The sequence below is a fragment of the Rissa tridactyla genome, chromosome 2 (genome assembly GCF_028500815.1).
Source record: "Rissa tridactyla isolate bRisTri1 chromosome 2, bRisTri1.patW.cur.20221130, whole genome shotgun sequence".
Taxonomy (NCBI): Eukaryota; Metazoa; Chordata; class Aves; order Charadriiformes; family Laridae; genus Rissa; species Rissa tridactyla.
Genome location: NC_071467.1, coordinates 52,419,241 through 52,433,665, shown reverse-complemented (window position 1 = coordinate 52,433,665; position 14,425 = coordinate 52,419,241). Strand labels below are relative to the sequence as shown.

The window sequence follows — 14,425 nt, the reverse complement described above, 5'->3', positions numbered from 1 at the left end:
CAGCTCGTAGCACCAGGCTTTTAGCTTAACTAGAACCTGGGCGTTTGTTTTTTTTTTTTTTTTTTTAATTTGCTGTGGGAGTGGAAGAAGCAACAAATAGAAGATAATATAGTTGAGGGAAATACTTGAAATAATTTAAATTATATTCTAACTGGTGTTTTCATCACCAAGCATCCTGCAGAAGAATCGTCAGGTTTGCTCTGGCTTTTTCAGAACCCCTGTAATATTGCTCATGATTTACACTGCCGAGGGGCCTCCTACACTTGTGGCTTCTGGGATCCCTGGTTCTGGTCCAAATCACATATTTTGAAGCCTTCTGTAGGAAAAGCAGGTGTCCATAATTTATGAAAGTGAGGAAGACTGGGGGAGATGCACTCCACAGACAGGGTGGCACTGGTCCCATTTCCATCTTCCTTGTTGGTTAAACTGGAAAAGACTTTTTTTTTTTCAGAACAGATTATGCTTGTAGGTCATTTACACAAATTCCTATAATCTCTGCATTAAATCTAAGGACTCGCTGTGGCCTTATGTACATATGTAGAGAGAGAGTATAATCCACCTCTGCCTCTGCTGGGGCCTCTCCAGCAGCTCGGCTGGCAGGAGCTACTGCGAGGATGTGTGAATCACTAAGGTGTTCCCAATTTCTGCAGGCTGTTTTACCAGCTGCCAGGCAAGTTGCAGTGCTACAACCCGCTGCCTCCGGGACTCTTTCTTGCTCGTGGCCCTCTGCCGGGCTCTGCACAAGCAGGGGCGTGATTCCGCAGACGGATGAAGGAGGGAAAGGCAGATGTTCTCCCGAAGGAAAAAAAAAAAAAAAAAGCGTGAACTCAAGACACATCCTGTACCATGACTGCACATGCCTACAGAAAATGCTCCACGTCACTCTGCTGCAGAAGCTGCCTCTCCAGGCCTTGCTTTTCCTTTGATTTTCCTATGACCAGAAACTGCAAATAACAAATTGGGAATCAAAACCTGTACCCGCCCCTGAAGGCCTCTGCATTCAACAGAAACCAGTAGAAGGCTGTTTTTCTCCAGCATTTTTACGGTAATCTATTAAGCTATTTCCAGATTGCTTGAACCAAGAATAGCCAGAGAATGTCAAGTCCTCCAGTACATGGCAGTACCCTTCATTTCTCTGTGAGATACATTTCCAGGCAAGTATACAGGCCTCGACAACTACAACAAATGTTCAGATCAATAAATGCTATGTCCAAGAGGTAGATAATTTCCCCCCTGCTGTGTTCAGGAACAGGCAATATTCTACAACCCAGCTCCTCTGCTTCTTCCCATCACATACGCCAGTCACCCTTGTTTTCATTATTCTGTCTTCGACCAGAGTTTTGACCTCTGATTGACTTTGAAGTTTACATACGAGGAAAAACAGTCAGGCAGCTGCTAAAACAAGCCAGGAGAGATCAAACGGTTCCGAAAGAATTAAAAACAAACAACTTTTATCTTTTTCTTTTGTGTTTACCAATACATTAACAGATCCAGATAGATGGAGAGATACACAAATGCACATACATATATTTAAATGATAACATAAAAAAATTACATTGAAAGAATATTGTTTAGATTAGCGCAGCTGAACATTGAAGGACAAGGAAATTAGGAAAATTAGGAAATACCAGATTAAGATTGCTATGCTAATTTATTTCTGCCACTGGGTGTGATTATCCTGTGTTGTACAGAATGAGGCATGCATCCTGTGGGAAAGTCTAAAATATGACTGTGTCATGGAAGGGTTTGTAAGAAAACATATGCGTATGGGGAGGGACAAAAAAAGATTGCCCAGAGAGTCTTAAATCTGCTGTTTTCTAATGTATCAGGAACTGACACTGTAGCTTAAATGACACTATTTAGTGACTGGGGCATAGGGAATCGGATGTCCTAACTTGTTTTTTAGGGAGAAAAAATCTAGAGGAGGACAGCCCCCTGCAACATGTACAGAGAAACACAGATCCTTGCCATTTATTCAGTTACAGAAGCAGTCATTGCAGGCATTTGTTTCATCAGCTTTGGAGCAGAGGTATGATGTCAAGCGTAAATAGGAGTTATTTGGTCCAGATCCTGGAGCTGGAAGACTGATTAGTAGAAATCAGGTTTTGTTTCCTCTACCTTACTAAATCTTCCTAACCCTTTTCTCTGTTAAATCCAGTCCAGAAATTCCATTCTACTTTTGCTTAGGAGAACATTTTCTCCTAATGCTTCATCGCCTATTACTATTTTAGTGTCAGTGAGAACTCGGGTCTTTAAAACGGTGATGTTGTCCAATTACTAGGTTGGCAGACTGCCTTGACCTTTGTTGGAGAAACCAAGAAGAGAAAAGCAGTGGTAGTTCCCAACAGTTGCCATTTCAATGAATCTCAAGCAGAAATTCATGGAAGACATGAAAAATTTTGTCTCTGAGATGAATGACTTTGACTCTCAAAGGCCTCCTGAAAACAATAAAGATGTTAAACTTCCCAAAAGATGTAAAACTTCCCAAATACCTAAAATATTATTACTACAGATATCATAAAAGTGTGAATAATAATCTAAACCAGAATGTTTTTATTGAAAATAAAGCTCTACTTGCTTTGTTAGAAGTTTTCCTTTTTTTTGATTTAATAAGATTACCCTGGCCTGTGTAATCTGAACTCTGAACTGCTCTGTAACTTGTGACAGAGGCAAACCTGTCCGTGCTCTCTCTTGCCTCTTGATATTGCTTATACAGTTAAGATAATTTCCACAGTCAGCTAATTCAAATATGCTTTCTTGAATGCTTAACTAGTGCTAAACTATAGGCCGCAAATCCTACCAAGTGACAACTCTCTGCGTGTCATTTTGCCTCTCTGACATAGATAAGACATTGTCTCTCACATAGGCCATAATAAACTATAAAAAGGGCCAGTTTGGATAGATGGAACTACATTTTCCTGTGGTTTTTTTTTTTAATGCTGAATTTCACAGATTGTTAAAATAGGCTTTGTAGAGCAGAGTTTATACAGAAACAGTGTATCTTTTCAGTATTAGCTTCACAGCTGAAGCATTTTGTGTACAGCTATCTTCTCCATCTATCCCTTGGGCATAAAGGCAGTGAAAGAATCCTAAAGAAGCGAAGGAAATTGCGTTGGTCAAGATCAAATTGCAAGCATACGTAATTTGATGTACTAATGACTGTCCACCAGATATCGCTGCAGGAGACTCGCCAAGATGCTAATTGTCCCAAGGACTGGAGTTTTTTTGCTTAACAAACATCTCAGCTTCATTGTGGAATGAAAGTTATCACAGCTGCAGAGACTGCTTGTCTTAATTGAATGTGCAATAGTGAGTGGCGTTGCGAGAAAACCTGATCTTAAACGAAAATCTGTGCTTGCAAACAGTAGCTATTGGTAGGGCTGCTGCAGAGATGGGACGTGTAACTCCATAGCTTCAGTATGTGGAGTCAGCACAAGGCTCCAAGGTTAACTTCGTGGCTTGAAATTAACTCAAACTCTAGAGGAGCATGTAATTTTGTATAGCTCTTTCCATTTTTGAAAGTGTCAGGTTGTATCCTAGAGACAGTCTGACGTAGCACAGTGAAGTCCTCCGTGAGTAACAACTCAAAGCTGTATTTCACGGTCTTTGCATGGAAGTCTGCAAGTTGCAAACCTTGCATCTTGCAAGTTTGTCACCGCTCATCTCCAGACATAAGAGCCAACAAATGGAGAGGCTACTTTGTCTACTGTTTTCTGAAGCAAAGAGGTCAGTCAACAGTCCATTAAAAAGACTTATGGTGAATAAAATATTCCTAAACACAGAAGACTCTTCTAATCTGACTTCTGCTGAGCAAGCCTGCTATTCACCACCCCAGTGCTGAGCAGCGTACATTATGAGAAGAAATATTTCTCCATATAGGACAGAAAATTTTCTCAGTTTGACAGCCAGGATTTCATCGCAGATATTAGGAAAACTCTGACCACACTAATTGCTATCTGCATAGATCTGCTGCTCATGGAGGGAACAATAGCCTCATACCAGCCAAGTAATTGTACAGTTGGTGAATGATACGGCCTTTCTCTCTGATATTTCTCCTTTCCACCAGACTGAGAAGAATCCTCCTAAACATATGTTAAAACATCTGATTTGTTGTAGTTGTTACTGTGGAAACTGTACACGTGGGCTTGGATACTGCTTTTGCCTGAAGAAGGTTAGACTGCAGAGGGAATACTCGGAATTACCCAACAGCTATCACAGATATGCTGGATTACTGAAGCATATAGGTGATCAGCATTTCACATGGGCACCAGTAAAAAGTCAAGTCCTTTTCCTGTGATAATCTTAATTTCCTAACAATATTCTTCTGAAATAAAATTTGGTAGCTAATGTTCATCCACAGCCTGTATCCACGATTGTTTCAGTTTCCTCTCTGTATAAAACCACACAGAAAAAAATGATCCAGGATGAGACACGCGAATTACTTTCTTTGCTGAAAATACTGTTATCTTTGCTATGATATTCCTAGACAGAGTTCTTGGAAACAAATGTAAGATCAAATAACAATAAATAACGATGAGAAAAAATGAAGACATCAAAACAGAAGAGTTACTGAACTGCAGTGGTTAAAAGCTGAATCTTCATCAGGAATGCATCTAGATGCCTAAAAATAGTGTGCACTCAAAGCTCTGTACACCTGTATCAATGATGAGAAGTTACAGTCATGTCGTGGCCACTCCATAATTGCTATTGCTTCCTGAAATCCTTGTATATCTCCAAAGGATGCTGTCCAGCGATCTCAGTCGATCAAACTGTTAAGCATTTTCCTCCAAAGCAAGAGAACTTGGCAGCAGTCTGGAGCTCAACCTGGCGGAGGCTGGACAAGTTGTGAGGTGGGGAGAGCAGCTGCTGATCCTGTTTTTGTTTCGACTGCTGCTTGCAAGGAGGTTATTTATCCTGCTACACTTTGCAGGGTGCTCCAACTTGCCATAAGGCTTTTCTTTCTTTCTGCAGCATTCAAAAGGGGCAGGACTGTAAATTGTCTTCTCTGATTACTTTGAATCATGTTAGCCTGCTGTATTTTGTGTAAGCATACCCCATAGCGACCAAGGAGCTCGGGGTGGCTTTATCAGGCAGGCGACGTTGCTGCTCCTGCCCTTCCCCAGGTGAACGCACGCTTCTGCCTGCAGCACCCCTGGGGGAGCAAGTACCAGGGAGCAGCTTTACCGCCAGCATCAGGGCAGCTCTCAGGGCTCCCCTGCGGCGGGGAAGGAAAACTCTGCTCACCTGCCCTCTGGAGGATGCACAGCCAGCAGAAAGGGTGATCTACACAGTGGGGAGACCATTCCTCTAAGAGAAAAAACTCCTTGGACACTTGGAAACATGTTGTTTCTAACTGCCAGGGAAATACTGACATTTATCTTTGGTACCGGTGCCAAGTGACATTTTGCCTTGCTCGTGCTGAGAAACGTTCTGGCTTGGAGAGAGAAGAAAAAGCAAGCAGGTAGTCCACAAAGCTCCTTTGCTGCCTTTTATTTTGCCCACCTCTGAGCTGCTGCCTTTCTCCTGACTCTGCAGCAATTCATGTGGGAGGGGGAAGAGGCGACTGCGGCAGCAAAGCACGGCAATGCACAACAGAAACTGGAAACAATAACCTGCATATTGGGGCATGGTGATCAACAACTCTGCCGGGAGCTGGGGATAATAGCCAGGGCACAGTAACCCACACTAACAGCTGGGGAAACTACTTAATGTGCTTCCAGGTTTGCTGGCCTGTCCTCTGCTCACACCTTCCCAGGGAAAGGTGTGGAGCTGCTGCTTGCCGTCAACCCTGCCATGCACCTCGAAAGAGTTTCTCTGTGCACTGAATACTTGCCTCTGGGAGGTGAAGAATTTTGGTTTGCATAAATAGTTCATATTTTATTATTATAACTTACCCAATCATAAATTGCATTCATTATTTATTTTATTATTGTAAGGTGATATGCAGTTCATGTAAATATATTGGATTCTCTAACTCCAATTTGGACTGCTGGCTTTGCTTTCCTAGGGAGGAAGAACCCTCATTTTGGGAAAGTATATATCCACCCTCAAAGCAATCACCAAAGGCTTGAGACCCAAATGCTGTCTGCCTGCACTGTACAAAGTGGGGAAAAGGCCACTGATGATTATTCCCTTGGGCTGAACTGAGGATGAGCAACAAAAGGGGTGAATTTGTCTGCTCTCCCATCCTGGTCTCCTCTTTGGCCTCTCTCTTACAGAAGATGTTGTCTTGGGTCAGTTTCTATGTAGACAAGCTTTTTCTGAAGGGAGCTTAGCCTGGGACGCTGGGGTAGCTGAGAACAACTGCTGAGCAAGAACATTCACCACTTTAGTTTGAGCAAAATACTGTTTACCCCTTTCTCACGCATTTGCCTCTCCCATTTCCCTGTTTCTCACTGGAGGCGATGGCTGCCTGAGGCATGGGAGTACCAGCAGATCCCGCAGCTGCTATGGCTGTCAGACTGGGAAGGGCACACTGAGCTCCACAGAGCGGTCACCGCACGCCCAGGATGCTTGGAAATCTGCTTTCTTTGCTACACGGTCCTGTTACTATGGCCAAAGTACCCCTACCCAAAGCCCCTTATGCACAGGGAGATGCCACTGCGTAGTCTGACTTTCTTCATACACATATCCCAGACTGATGAGGGCACTCTCATTTGCTTCCAGTTGCTGCTGCACAGCATGCTTATGCATAGCTGAAGCTGATCCTCTTCTTACCACCACCACGTCACTGCTTTGAGATATGAGCAGGGGACCCCTATGGATACCTTCAGAGGGAGATCTCTAAAAGTCATTTCTGGTCCTAGCTATGCAAGAGCCAGCACAAGTTTCCTTCATTCATGGGAAAGAAGAGAAGAAAGAGGCTCAACAACTAGACCTGTAGCTGCCTGTGGTCAGAGAGCCTCAGGGGCTCAACTGTTGGCACTTGGACTTGCCTTTCTCTGGGGGTCTGGCCCCCTCCTGCTTGCCCACAGCCCTTTTTCGGTCTTGCTTGACTTCTTTGAAGGGGAGACAGAGAGGCTTGGGTCAACTACTCCTGCTTACATTGGGTGAATTGGCTTGGGCTCTGGTTCATCAGGACTGGTTTCTGCATATCTGCAAGGTTCTTTACTCATCACAGCCACCACCACCCATGCTGAAACCCCAGGTCCTCACAGTGGACCATGAGAGAAACTACAGCTTGCCACCAACCAGTCCAGATTCCTCAGCGAGACACCTGATGCCAGCGAGAGCAGGAGAACTCAGGAAGGGGAGCCTAGCTAAGCAGCCCTGGGCACAGCACGCACGTGTGAAGGTAACTCTGACCTGCATGCACAAAGGATCCCAGCTCCCCATGCTTGTGGTTTTGAGTCCTTCCAGTTTTAAATCTGACCAAAAAGATTTCCTGGACCTGACTATGCCAGCTTTGTAGCGTATACACAGTAGATCCAACCCACCTCGCATTGGAGCTGTTGTGCACTGGCAACTGCTGTCAGGGCCTTCCTTTCCAATTGGGAGCCAGATGCTTTTTTCCATGGACTTGTGCCTTAACATGGAATTGGAGCCAATGTGCTAAGGGTTGTTTCTGCTGCAAGAAATTTGTGGTGGATCCACTTTTTCCCTGACTTAGTTACAACTCTGTTTCCTCACATGCAGCAGAAGCCAAACAGTAGGAGGCAATTCCTTCTCTTGTCCCCACCAGCTCCTGCCACCCAGAGTTCATCTGAAGACGCTCTTCGTTTCAGTTTTCCTCAGAGCCACATTCCCTGGTTTCCTCCCAGACCACAGGATTGAGTATTCCCTTATTGCTTCATTTCTCAGATTCTTCCATCTTTTCTGCTTTTCTTTCATATATTTCCAATATGCACTAAACACTGGCCATAGTAGCTTCTTCTCTCACATGTCTTGTATGTCTGCTCTGCTACTGCTCTGCTATAGGCATTGACTTGCTCCTGGTTTTGGGATGGAGATTGCTACTCTTTGTATAGTCTAGCTACATGGAGATCCCTTTTCATGGAACTATCTTAAATGAGGGATGGCAGTTAGTCAAATATATAACTGTTTAAAGTATAAAATACCCAAGTTCTTTAAAGAAGTCCACTCCTAACTGTCCCAGACTGCTCACTCAAAGTTACAAGAAACTTTTTACTTTGATCCCCCTGTTCCATTTCATGTATAGGGATGACAATCCTTCACTCCACTGGTATAGTAAAGAGATAAAGAAATATATGTGTATGTGAAACTCTCAGATATTATAATAGTGAGAAGCATAGAAAAGCCTAGGAAGAAGGTAATATTTTGTCCTTTGAAAATGAGGCTTAGATCAGGGGAAAACCTGATGCAGAAAAACTCAGTCCTACCACAACCTTTTCTTTCTTTTCCTGCCAGACCTTCAGCCCACCTCCCGATATTGTGGGACATGAGGGAACAACTTGGGTAGGAGCGATTGCATCGCCTCCACCCGATTACAGCAGCAGAGATCCCCTATTCACCAGGGAGAATCTACTGTGGGAATCTCCAGTCGGTTTAAGTTCACGCTTTGCTTATGCGTGCATAAGCAGAGCAAACTTGGCAGGCTGAACAGTCTGTCCCTTAGGAATATTGACAGATGAATGTAAACTCAATTACCTTGCTTTTTCATTCCAGTTGGGTTACTTGCACTGTGTACTAAGTGCATCAGCACCTGGAGTCACTTTGAACAACAGGAGAAAGCATTTTCCGGTGTCAGAAGTAGAATTTTGTACAGTATTTATAACTTGCAAAAAGTCAGGGGTTTGGCTGTGCTTTGTTTCCCACCATCCTGAAACAAACAAACAAACCAAAACCTATGTAAAAGATTCATCATCTCCAAGGGTTAGGAGTTTTTTTGGGGGGTATAGCTAAATGGCTGATAGCCATTTTGCCTATGAGCCTGTAAAACTGAAAGATGTAAACCCAGCTCCTGAATTTTCCTTACCATTCTCACCACCACCATCATCTTCACTATCCATTAACCAGGCTCATTACTGAAAGCTGAAAACACAAAAGAAGTAAACATTAGTTAATGAGGTTTGCATCTGGGGGTGGTAAACAAAGCTGCTCTCCATGCCTGTGAGCTCTTGAAGGGAAACTCGCCGCTGTAGGAAAGCAAATCTCAGCACAGAAAGGACAGGTCTGCCTAAGGTAGGGTGCGTAAGCAAAGAATGGGAAGAATGTTTTCATTTTTCTGATTTCATAATTTGACAGGGGATGATGAGGAACAAAATCTTTCCTAAATTTGTCCCTCCAATTAGAAAATACATATTTGCCTTATCTCTGTTTTCATTGTAGCTAGAAGCAGAAATTGATGCTAATCTTATTCCTTACTCCTCTGTAGCTTGGGACATTTCAAATCCATATTTTTCATCCTGGTGTTTTGTCTCAAACAGAGAGAATCGAGACTTTGTCTTGGACTTAAAGAATCAAGACTTTGTCTGAAATGCAATAATATGGCGCATACTAAACAAAACAAGTCTTTGTGTACCATTGTTATCAAAACATTATAGCACCAGGAAATAGCTAGACACGGACTTTCCTTTGCTAGTTAACTGCTACTATAGATCTGTTAAAGTTCAACTCATTTTACTTTTAAATCCTATCGCCATAGCTGAATGCTTTGACAAAGAAAGAAACAGCCCGTAAAACGGTTCTTTACAAAATAGCAATGCACATATTAAATGAGCATGTTTTCACCTTACCGTTTCCTTCATTCAATCCACAACACTTCTCTGAATGTGACTTTCACTCCTGCGCCCAGGCGTGACCTCCCTCCTGCCTGCCTGGTGGAGCATCACCAGCGAGGAGGAAGGACCCCCCAGGCAAACTGGCCCCTTGGGGAGCTGGGCGTCAGGGCCAGGGTCAGTCCCAGTCTTGAAGATGCTGCTGTGAGTTGCTCAGTGGAAGAAACATGCTGCATGGTTTAATTTCCATGGCAGAGTCTGCTCGCTCTTTCGGTGCTTTCTCCTGCGCAGGGCTATGGTCTGAAAGAAAAGCAAGCTCTACAAAAGCAGAGCTCCCTAGGAATACATACATTCAGGGATGGATTTTCTTCTTCTCCTCTTCTGGTGCTCAAATCAGGGTGAGGATTAACTCCACTGAAGACAATGGAGCCAAACCAACACAAGTCAAAGGAGAATCAGACGGTAGCTCTAAGAAACATCTATTCCCATTACTTCCCAGACTTTTATTGCTGCAAATATATAAATCTTTGTATTAACCAACTTCAAAGATCATAAAGCCTTAATTGTGTACGCAGCCTACCAGTAACGCAGTGTGCTGCTGATGCATAAAACACACATAGATAGTACACAAATACACTCTGCCTGGGCTTAAATTTAGCTTCAACCACACAAAAGATATCTTTATAACTAAGAATGATGGGAAGAAAGATCTCATTCCAGACCAGATGAACAACTCATTTTTTCACTGATCCTGGATTTGGCTGACCTGACTTAAATGTGACCTAAGACATTTCTTAGTGCTTTGGAAATTGCATCAACATACTTGGGTTGGAGATGCCACAGTCAGAAAAAAAAATGGGGATTCTATTTTTAAAATTCTGCTGTTCCTTTTTAAAATAGATCAGTGAAGCATAACTTTTCCTATAGCTGTAATTTTTCAGGGTAAGCAAACTCCAGTAATTTCAAAGGCAGTGGGAACAAGGGGTCACTTGGGGCCAGCCAGAAAAAATTAACTCTCTGTTCTTTTCCAGTAAAAGCTTTCATCATGTTATTGTTGTTGAAAAGAGTCAGCTTATAAATGAAAAGGTAAGCTTTTCCTTGCAAGAAAGAGCAAAATGAAAAAAGTATGTAGCAGTAGTGGTCTCAGAGGTGTACAAGAATATTAGTGAGAGAAGAGAAACACCATCAGAAATTCAGCTATGCATTTGCTCAGTACCTATCACTACTGCAGCACTAGATTTTGCTACGTGACGATGTCACTAGATAGCTGGTGTCAACAGGAGACTGCCAGGAGCTACGAACACCTTTCAGCAGCAGGAGGCTATGAGCCACGCAGTGTATGAGCTTTTCCTGACATTACCATCGGTGCTGAGAACTCCAAGGCCTTTCTCTAATAACATACAGCTGAAATTCCCGCCCCCCCTACAGATTTAGGGGGAAAAAAGCCACGTTCTAGCAGCACGACACCCTTGAATACTTAATGCGAGTAGAACAAATCTTTGTTTCATGATTGTTTTGTATCAGACAGCTAAATACGCTTCATATAACAAATGTTTTATGAGCTAGTGTGTTGGGTGATTTTTAGATCATACATTTTATACTAATGTCCAAATAACCCCAAAACATTGAAAACCCAAGCATAAGTAGGTAGGCTGTCCTTGCCATTAGGATGTGTTTAGCTGAAGGAAGGACTCCCGGCCTGAATTCACGCCTTTAAGCATTGGCCATCCCACAGGTAAAGTTCCTTGGAGTAAAACTCTGCCCTTGCTTGACCTGTCAGCTGTAGCTCGGGTCTGCAGATTTCAACAGGGACTCAATTCACATTTATCTAAAAGTTATTGACCATCCTCCTGGCAAGTCATAGGGTAGATTCATTTTTTTCAATACTTTTTGAGTATGGGAATGGCATTAAAAAAACGCAAACAAATCCCAAGCGGTTTCCAACTGCGTGAAGCAATGATAGTTTGGAACTGGAAAGGCTGGCCCTCTGTAGTTTGAGAGCCAGACTGGGGAAGGTGGGATAGACATTCAGGCTTTGAAAACACCAGCTATCTTCTGTTTGTTTGTATCTACGTTTACGTTGGGATAAACAGCTCTCAGCAGAAGAAAATGCAATTCATTTACGTATTTCAGCCAAAGGACAGCAATTACAACAATAAGGCACTCCTTTCCCTACCTTCAAAGCATTTGCTAGTACCAACAGTGGACCTGAGACCAAGTCCTGAGCCTTAAATGTCTTCCATCTAAGCTAACTTGACACTTCAGAGATCTGCTATTTGGATTAGACACTGTGAAACGTTACAAACATTTTGCAATTAGAGCACTTTTGTCCCATTGATTCCAGAATAGAAGTTACTTTGGTACACTGCAATGACGTTGCAAAGTCCTTGAGAAATGAGTTACTTCATGCGTAATTGCAGAGTGCGATCAGTGGACAGACTGGACACTAATAAAACTTTAGTCTCGGGCCATCTAAATGGTTCAGCAGTGCCCTCTGAAACGTCCATGGTTCCTTAGTTGTCAGGAAATGTGTTACCATGCTAAATCACACAAATGTTTAATGATATTTTAACTTACACAGCACTGGGCATGCATTGTTTCTAAGAAAAAAACTCAGATGTAAGGATTTGAAGTTAAAAAACCTTGGTGGTCTGGAAGTGTATACCAGGAAGGAATACCCTGTAGCTACAACTGACAGTAGCTCTTCATGTAGGCATTGACAAAACCAAAGGGAGCCTTCTCCAGTGTTCCTGAGGTTTCCATGAGTTGATCGGAACATGTAGAACCCTTTGAGCAAAAATCTCTTTTACTTTATAAACAAATGTCTGCAGTATATAAACTATTATAAAGAATAATTTGCAAAGGCTCAGTCAAATATAAATCTATTACGTGGTATAAAAATGCTACAGATAACTTCTAAAAAAGAACAGTGCATTTGATTTATGCAGTGCTGTTTGATTAATGCAGTAATATGTTTTGATCCTCACTAGGGTCTAAAGTGCATAAAGAGCAGTTTTTCACCTTTCCATCTCAGAATAGATAATACAGTTTACAGCAGTGACAGTCAGTGTAGAGAATTAAGAGATAAGACAGTTAATAGCATTTAATTCTGCTTTTGCCTCTTTGGCAGAACTACAGCAAGTAATTCCACTGGGTTTGATTCAGTTTTTCTGACAGTGATACTCGAGCACTTCTGTAAAATACCATAAAATCTATGGTTGAAAAGTGCAATACAAAGGTTAATTGTTCGTTTTGTGCCTGTTACAGGAAAAGCTCTCCTGCTAAAGGAAAAAAAAAATAGTTCCTTCATCCTCTTTTATTCCTCTAATTTTTCAAGTATTTCTAAATTTTCATTTTTGGATTTTGTTTCTAAAAAAGCATCTTAAATATTGGGTCATAATTACAGTTGTGAATGACTCTAATTGGTGTGATCGAGTAGTTCAATGCAGGCTGTTTGTCGTGTTCAAAGACTGCAGCTAGATCTTACATGAAACGCTTCCCTGAAAATCTAGTCACCTCAGGCAATGGCTATTTTCAGTTCTATAAGCAAATAGCACCAGACCACCAGTCAGATGAGAAATATGCAAAGAAAAAAACTGCCAATACTTTAAGGAGCTGTAGGTTGGGGACACAGTAAATTTGGCTTTAGGACTCCTAGTATCAGATCAGAAGTTTGCAGTCACATACTGTAAAACAGTTTGGTAAAAAACCATAAATCATTATTTTAGCTGAATTCTGTTTGAAATAATGTTAGTTTTGTGCAGGTGGATCTTGGGCTTGCTCCAATACTGTCATAAAAAGTTTCATCAGCCAGTTCTTGACTTCTTGTAATTTTTTCATCTCCAGGTACTGTTGCTGGTCACTGGTCTCCTTTAAATGGAGATTCAAGTCAGAACCTCTTTAATTTCTGTATTGCAGCCGTCCCCAGCTGCCTACCTCACTTTGCCTCAGATGTCTTGCAGGCTATGATTTCAACCTCTTCTTTTGCATCCACTTTGCCTCCATCCTCATATGCTGAAGATGGTGAAGCAATGTGAGATGATCACAGAGACAGAGCCGGGTTCCTATCAGTAAAGAGGCATGGTACGGGTCATGTGCACCCTTCGTATTTCCCTAGCCCTGCCTGCCAAAATCCAGCCTGGACCCAGCTGAGGAGCTGGACACACGTTGGCAGCGTACATCCTGATGGAGTTTACAATGCCATTTCCATGCGGATATCACAGGGTGGACACCAAAGAGATTGGAGCAATGTAGGGGCAAAGCTTTGAAGTGTGATTACAAGAAGTCTAGTGACAGGAATGGACAGCCTGATGCAGTAGTGCGCTGCTGGTTCCTGAGGAGACCGGCTTATCCAAAGTGGGTTCATTAGTGACTTGAGGGCAAACTTTCCTTTGTTTGAGCCTAAATGATCAGAAAAAAAAAGGGGGATTGAGGGTGGTGAGTGGGCTGTCCTGGAAGATGCAGCCATAGGGGAGAAAGGTAGATAGGCAGTGCCTTCTCTGTCCTTGGATGTTGCTTACAGGAGGACTACAAGATAAAAAAATAAAAAAAAATCTGCCTCTGGCCCAAGTAAGGAAGCCTGTTTAAGAGCTCTTTTCTGCTTGCATTATTTTTTTGTTTGTTTGTTTGTTTTACTTCTTTTATGGGGTGCTCTGGTTTTCTGGGCCCATTGCCAGGGGTTGTGTGCTTTGCCAAGTGGCAGCCGCGCGTTCTTGGGCAGGCAACATCCTGGTTCCACCCTATCCTGA

General features: G+C 42.6%; 1 long non-coding RNA gene across 3 annotated transcripts; it reads right to left on the bottom strand.

Moving 5' to 3' along the window:
- Nucleotides 1-1,484: 1,484 nt before the first annotated feature.
- LOC128904862 (uncharacterized) lies at nucleotides 1,485-10,779 on the bottom strand. Of its 3 annotated transcripts, none has more exons than XR_008464655.1 (4): nucleotides 9,696-10,779; nucleotides 8,936-8,991; nucleotides 8,608-8,779; nucleotides 1,485-5,430 (listed from the first exon to the last, which is right to left on the bottom strand). It is a non-coding gene; the product is annotated as an uncharacterized LOC128904862 (long non-coding RNA). The 3 variants fall into 3 exon arrangements; XR_008464656.1 differs by having other exon boundaries at nucleotides 1,485-4,390; XR_008464657.1 differs by having other exon boundaries at nucleotides 1,487-2,438; nucleotides 9,696-10,773.
- Between the last annotated feature and the right edge of the window lie 3,646 nt (nucleotides 10,780-14,425).